Consider the following 6,000-nt stretch of genomic DNA (forward strand, 5'->3'; position numbering starts at 1 on the left):
GCCACAGTGGCACAGAGGAGGTGGAAAGGCGTACAATGCCCTGAGCTTATCGCTCGTATTACAGGACAAGACGCATTTAATGCGTAGCTTAGGTGTCCCCTTGCTTTATTGGGGACGGGGGCGAGGCCCGTCCCGTCCGTCGCCGCTCCTCCTCGCTTTGACATGCGCCCTGGCTAGCGATGCATGCGGCGCCATGTAGGCAGGTGGCCAGCTGAGGTGGCGCGGTGGTGGAGCCTTCATGAAGATCTGCATGCCGCCACGCAGGCGCTCGATGAGTTGGCCTGGGAGCTGCATGTTGCCACGCAGGTGCCCGCCCAGCTGGTTGGGCTGGCAGCTGCATGTGAACGGCGGTGGAAGCTTGGTTGGCGCGGGCCTGGCGGTGGCCCCGCTGGCGTCCTTGGCGAGGGCCTTGCCGGGTGGCCCGGCAAGGGTCTTGCCGTGTGGCCCGGCAAGGGTCTTGCCGCGGCGCGTTGTCGTCCCCGGCAAGGACCTTGCCGGGGGTCTGGTGGCCTTCCTCGGCAAGGATTTTGCCGAGGATCGTTGTCTTCTAATCCTCATCTGATCTTGAATATGTCTTCACAAAGATCTGCATGCCACCACAGAGGTGCCTTCCCGAGCCCTGGCCCCATGTGGATGATGGCATTGGGGACCGTGGGCTCAAGGGTGGCTCGCTCTGTTGGTGTGGGGCGAGCTGCCCCGGCAAGGGTCTTGCGGGGGAACCTGCTTCGTCCCTCTGCTCTTTGTGGTCTTGGCCTTGGCGTTGCTCTGATTATCTTGGGCTTCAGTCTTACCTTGGCTCACCTCCCCTGTTCTGCTTGGCGTGACCGTGGGCGCGGCTCCGACAGCCCATGCACAGGTAAAGGGATACAAAAGCGTGCCCCTCTTTTTGTACACCGACACCCGCTGCACACCTGGCTGAACACACCTCCTCACCTCCATCAAACGCCTCCGTTAAACCCGCATGCAAACCGAGAAACCTTCTCCGGCCACACGTCCGTTCGTGAGCGGGCTGGAATTAAAAGCAACACCGGGGGAGCTCCTCCCGTCCGACCTCAATTTAAACGAGGCCATACAACGGACAAGCTCCTACCATCGACCCTCTATTTAAACAAGGCCAGACTGATGGCAGGCAAGAATCGCACCCCTCCGCCGCTCCCCCATCTCCTCCTTCACCATTTTCTCCACTCTTCCAATGGCTTCTTAGGATCCGTTCTCCGGCATACTACCCGGTTGGGTGGCCCGCCGAGCCCTCCGGATACGAGCGAGCCCACTTGGTGCTTCACGAACCTCGCTTGGCCTGACGGAGCCAGTTGCCGCCCCAAGCCGGCGCGTGGTTCAGCAACTCGCGGCTCCAGTTCGGCTCGATGAGGAGTGGCGAGTTGCTCCATGCCGGCATGGTGGCACGAGTGTCGGTGTCAAAACTGGCCGATCTTGGGTAGGGGGTTCCGAACTGTGCGTCTGAGGATCGACGGTAACAAGCGACACAGGAAACATGATGTTTACCCAGGTTTGGGTCCTCTTAATGGAGGTAAAACCCTACTTCCCGCTAGATTGACTTTGATGAGTATAGGGGTTACAAGAGTTGATCTACCTCGAGATCGTAATGGCTAAACCCTAGATGTCTAGCCTATGTGAATTATGATAGCCTCTACGGACTAAACCCTCCGGTTTATATAGACACCGGAGGGGCCTAGGGTTGTATAGAGTCGGCTTGTAGAAGAAGGATATTACATATTCGGACACCAATCTTGCCATCCACGCATAGGAGAGTCCTATCCGGACATGGAGGAAGGCCTTCTACCTTGTATCTTCACGGCCCATCAATCCGGCCCATATCACACACCCGGACACCCGAGGACCCCCTAATCCAGGACTCCCTCAGTAGCCCCTGAACCAGTCTTCAATGACGATATATTCGGTACGCGGATTGTCTTCGGCATTGCAAGGCGGGTTCCTCCTCCCGAACACTTCAAAGAAATCTTATGAATAAAAGAACTCTATCTGGCTCTGCATTATAGTCACAACCCTCAACCACGAAGGCAAAATACTTAATCAAAATAATGTCTGTCAATTGACTACTTTTCCGGCCAAACGCCACGTCTTGGCTCTTTAACATTTTGAACTGTTTTTTACCTTCTGCTTCGCGTTTTGAGGCGCGGCCTCTATTGACACGTCTTGTCAAAACAGATATCGTGTCCGCTTATCGCGGGATCCTCATCAATACGGGTTTGGGTAATCCAACCGTACCATTCGCACGACCCCTTGGGAACAGGCGAGTTATATGGCTTGAGGGGGCATTTGATATTCACTGTCTATATAAGGGGATAAAGATCCCTCTTTTCTCCCCATGCCTTCTTCCTTCTCCTGCTTTCCCAATCTCAAGCTCCAGCGCCCAAGCTTCGATCCTTCCCAACGCCGCCATAATTTTCGGCCATGCCCGGATCTGGCTCAAAGGGAAAGTGGGAGGCCTCCTCCGTTACGGAGAAGGATGTAAAGGATATCCAGGAGGCAGGGTACCTATCTGTGGACATCGCATACAGGCTCCCTGCCAAGGAGCAGGTCATCCCCACCCCGGAGCCCGGCCAGAGGGTTGTGTTCATCCCTCACTTCCTTCACGGACTAGGGGTTTTCCTCCACCCCTTTGTCCATGGCCTCATGTTCTATTACGGGCTAGACTTCCATGATCTAGCCCCAAATTCATTCCTCCACATCTCGGCGTTTATCGTCATGTGCGAGGCGCTACTCGGCATCCCCCCAGACTTCGGCCTCTGGCTAAAAGTCTTCAATGTGAAGCCGAAGGTGGTCGACAGGCAGCATGCGGACTACGGCGGTACCATGCTGAGCAAGCTCCCTGACACCACTTGGCCTAAAGAGGCCTTCGTGGAGGTCGTAAAGGTGTGGCAACAGGAGTGGGTCTACTTCACCGAACCCCGCGGTGCCAGATCGGTGGCCACTCCTGAGTTTAGATCCGGACCCCCAATGTGGCTCATGTCATGGACCAACAAGGGTCTGGACTGGGGGTCGACCGCAGAAGTGATGACACTGCAAAACCGCATCAAGAACATGATAAGCAAGAACACCAGTCTCACTGACGTGATTCTGGTGATGCTCTACCGCCGGATCCTCCCCTGCCAACACCGGACTCTGCATATGTGGGAGTTCAATTAGGAAGGTCCCCGGACCTTGCGGCGCTTCTTCGGCACAATGCACGAACAGATCTGGAAGCTGCTCTTCAAGGCCCAGAAGACGTGGCCAAAGAAGACCGAAGACATCGGCCCCGACAGCGCGAATCCGGCCACTCCGGTATGTATTTTATCCGAACATATACTTTGGTCCATAAATTCTTATCCATAATGAGTTTTCCGTCCCTCTCACAGGGCTGGACAGCGAAGGCGGAGCGGATCAAGAGTCCAGCACCGCTTCCTGAAGACCCGTCCACGCCCCAGCTCTTGAAGATGCTGGTTCCGGCACCCTAACAGGCGCCGGAGAAGAAGGCCAAGAAGAAGAGCAAGGAGGCCAAGGGTGGCCTCCGCCGTAAAGGTACTTCGGACGCAATGTCCGGAGAGACCGAAGTCCCCTCCTCCCACGAGGGAGATGAAGACAAAGAGGAGGAGGAAAGTGACTCTCCCCTCAAGGGGAGGAAAAAGAAGAGAGCATCCTCCGCAGACCCGGAGGAGGGGGCGTCCAAGAGGGAGAAGACAACCCTCTCGGATGGTTCGGACACAGATGCCGAACACACCCCCAAGAGGCGCCCCAGGGAAAAGCCCTTGGCCACATCGTAATTGCCAAAGGATACTTTACAGATATCCGGTCTTTTATGATTGTAGTATAACATATTATGTTGTGTGTTTCAGTCCAGCCTGCGACCTCCCCCAACCATCGTCGTCTAAGGGGAACTCTCTGGCACCGGAGATGGTGGGCAGCGAGACGCCTCCGCAAGCCTCTCCGCCAGCCATCACGGATGACACCGAAGTGTTGTCCCGAAGGGCCTCTCCGGGTCACGGAGAGGTGAGGAAGGCTACCAATACGGCGCATGAGGGTGAGGCCTCTGCTGCCGAGAACATGGGGGGTGCAGCCCCCATGGAGACTGACCTGTCCGGCCCCCAGCCGAACACTATTCCGGAGACCCATATAGCTCCGGAATCGAGCGAGCAACCCCCTTCGAAGGAGGGGGGACCACCAACTCCAGCCGCGACCTCCACTAATCCGGAGGCACCGAACGCTCTGGTGGAGGCACTGCGACGTGCTTCCATCATGGATAAGCACTGCACCCTGATGGGTGTGGTGGTTGAGAAGGTTCAGTCCGCCAAGAGTGGGCTGAACGAAGCCTTCACCAGCCAGCTAACAGGCTTTGAGGTATGCGACGTAATATTCTTAGATGCTTTTCATATGAAGAAAAATATGCCTGTATATAGATAGTAGCCCCTGAGACTGTGTTCAGTTTTGAAAAAAGTCGAATAGAGGATCACATAGTATTCGGAAGAGGTGACAGACTTTTCTATTTATAACAGGCTTCCCTGTTGGCGGCAACCGCCCAGGCAGCTAAAGTTTCCGAACTCAAGCGGAAGCTGAAGCTGGGTGATAACGATATCGACCGCATTAACAAGCGGTTCGATGAGGCGCAAGGTATGTTTAAAAGAGCTCTTGTATGCCTGAAGTGATATATAAATTCAGAGTTAAGCTCATGCATTGCGATGAATATGATTGCAGGTAGCGCGGCCGAGGTCGAGACCCTCAAGAGCGCCCTTGCGCAAGCCAAGGATCAGGCGAAGGCGAGCAAAGCGGCCGCTGACAAAGCGGCTGCGGATTTAAAGACCGAGCAGGTCGCCCGCCGCCAATATGAGGAGAGGGTGGCCGAGGTAGAGCAAGAGCTAAAGGACGCTGCTGGCAAGTGCGAGACCTTGGAGGAGAATAATACGGCCCAAGCGGCCGATCTCGCCAAGGCCCTTCAGGAGGTGAAAGAAGCATGGACTGAGGCCCGGGGTGCTCAGGAGGAGATTTGGCAGGCCGAACAGATAGCGGCTGGTAAGCCCTTTCTCTTGCAGAATATATTTGGGGGTCAGAGATATGCCTTGCTCACTCGCCTATGGAGTTCTCCAGACGCCTTTGCAGATCTTCCGAGGACTGCCACCGACGCCACGCAATTGTTTAGAGGCCAGGAGGGGAGCTCAACGGAGAAGCTCTTCTGGTCGCAGTTCCTGGCACCGGAACACCCGGTGCTTTTGAACAACCAGATGAAGCAACTTGCGGATGTGCGGCTTGGCCATGAAGGACGTCATAGTCCGGCTATGGCCAACCGAACCCATTCCTAGCAGCTACTTCAGCTTGGTGAAGCGACTCGTCGACGCGCTACCCTGGGTTGAAGACATGAAGCGCTCGGCATGCATAGAGGGTGCGCGGATGGCCTTTGCCCGTGTCAAGATGCACTGAGTGAACATGATGGCCACCGTCATGGCGACCGAGGGCCCACCCGAAGGCAAGGACCACCGCAAGCCGGAGCATTATTTTGATGACGTCCTGGAGGGTGCCCGGATAGTAGAGGGCCAATGCTCAAAGGATATCATCTTTGAGTGAATGTAATATATTTATCCAGACTTTGTGTTATGAACCAGGGCCTGTAATATATGTATGATTTTATCTGGAATTACTTACATCCTGTGCGGCCGTATTTTGTTATTCTAAAAGTTTGCCAGTCGTCGGCTCCAGCCCCCACGTAGATGCTACGGGGGTGTTCGGGACAACGCATGATCACACTTGACCCAACGTCTTGGTCCGTAAAGGAGGTGTCTGCATAGCAAACCATAGGAGTTTCTCACTTTCACTTAGCCATAGGAGTTTGACGGTGGGACTAAGTACTAGCCCCTGGTGCATATGCGGCTATCCGAACCGGGATGCCTTAGGCCTAAGACTGGACGAAGGCCAGTCCTTCATATAATACGGAAGAAATCATAAGGGATTTATAGTAAGTCTCCGAATTGCTGACCAGCTCTCGCGTATCAT

Source organism: Aegilops tauschii, chromosome 3 (assembly GCF_002575655.3).
Source record: "Aegilops tauschii subsp. strangulata cultivar AL8/78 chromosome 3, Aet v6.0, whole genome shotgun sequence".
In the NCBI taxonomy this organism is placed as follows: domain Eukaryota; kingdom Viridiplantae; phylum Streptophyta; class Magnoliopsida; order Poales; family Poaceae; genus Aegilops; species Aegilops tauschii.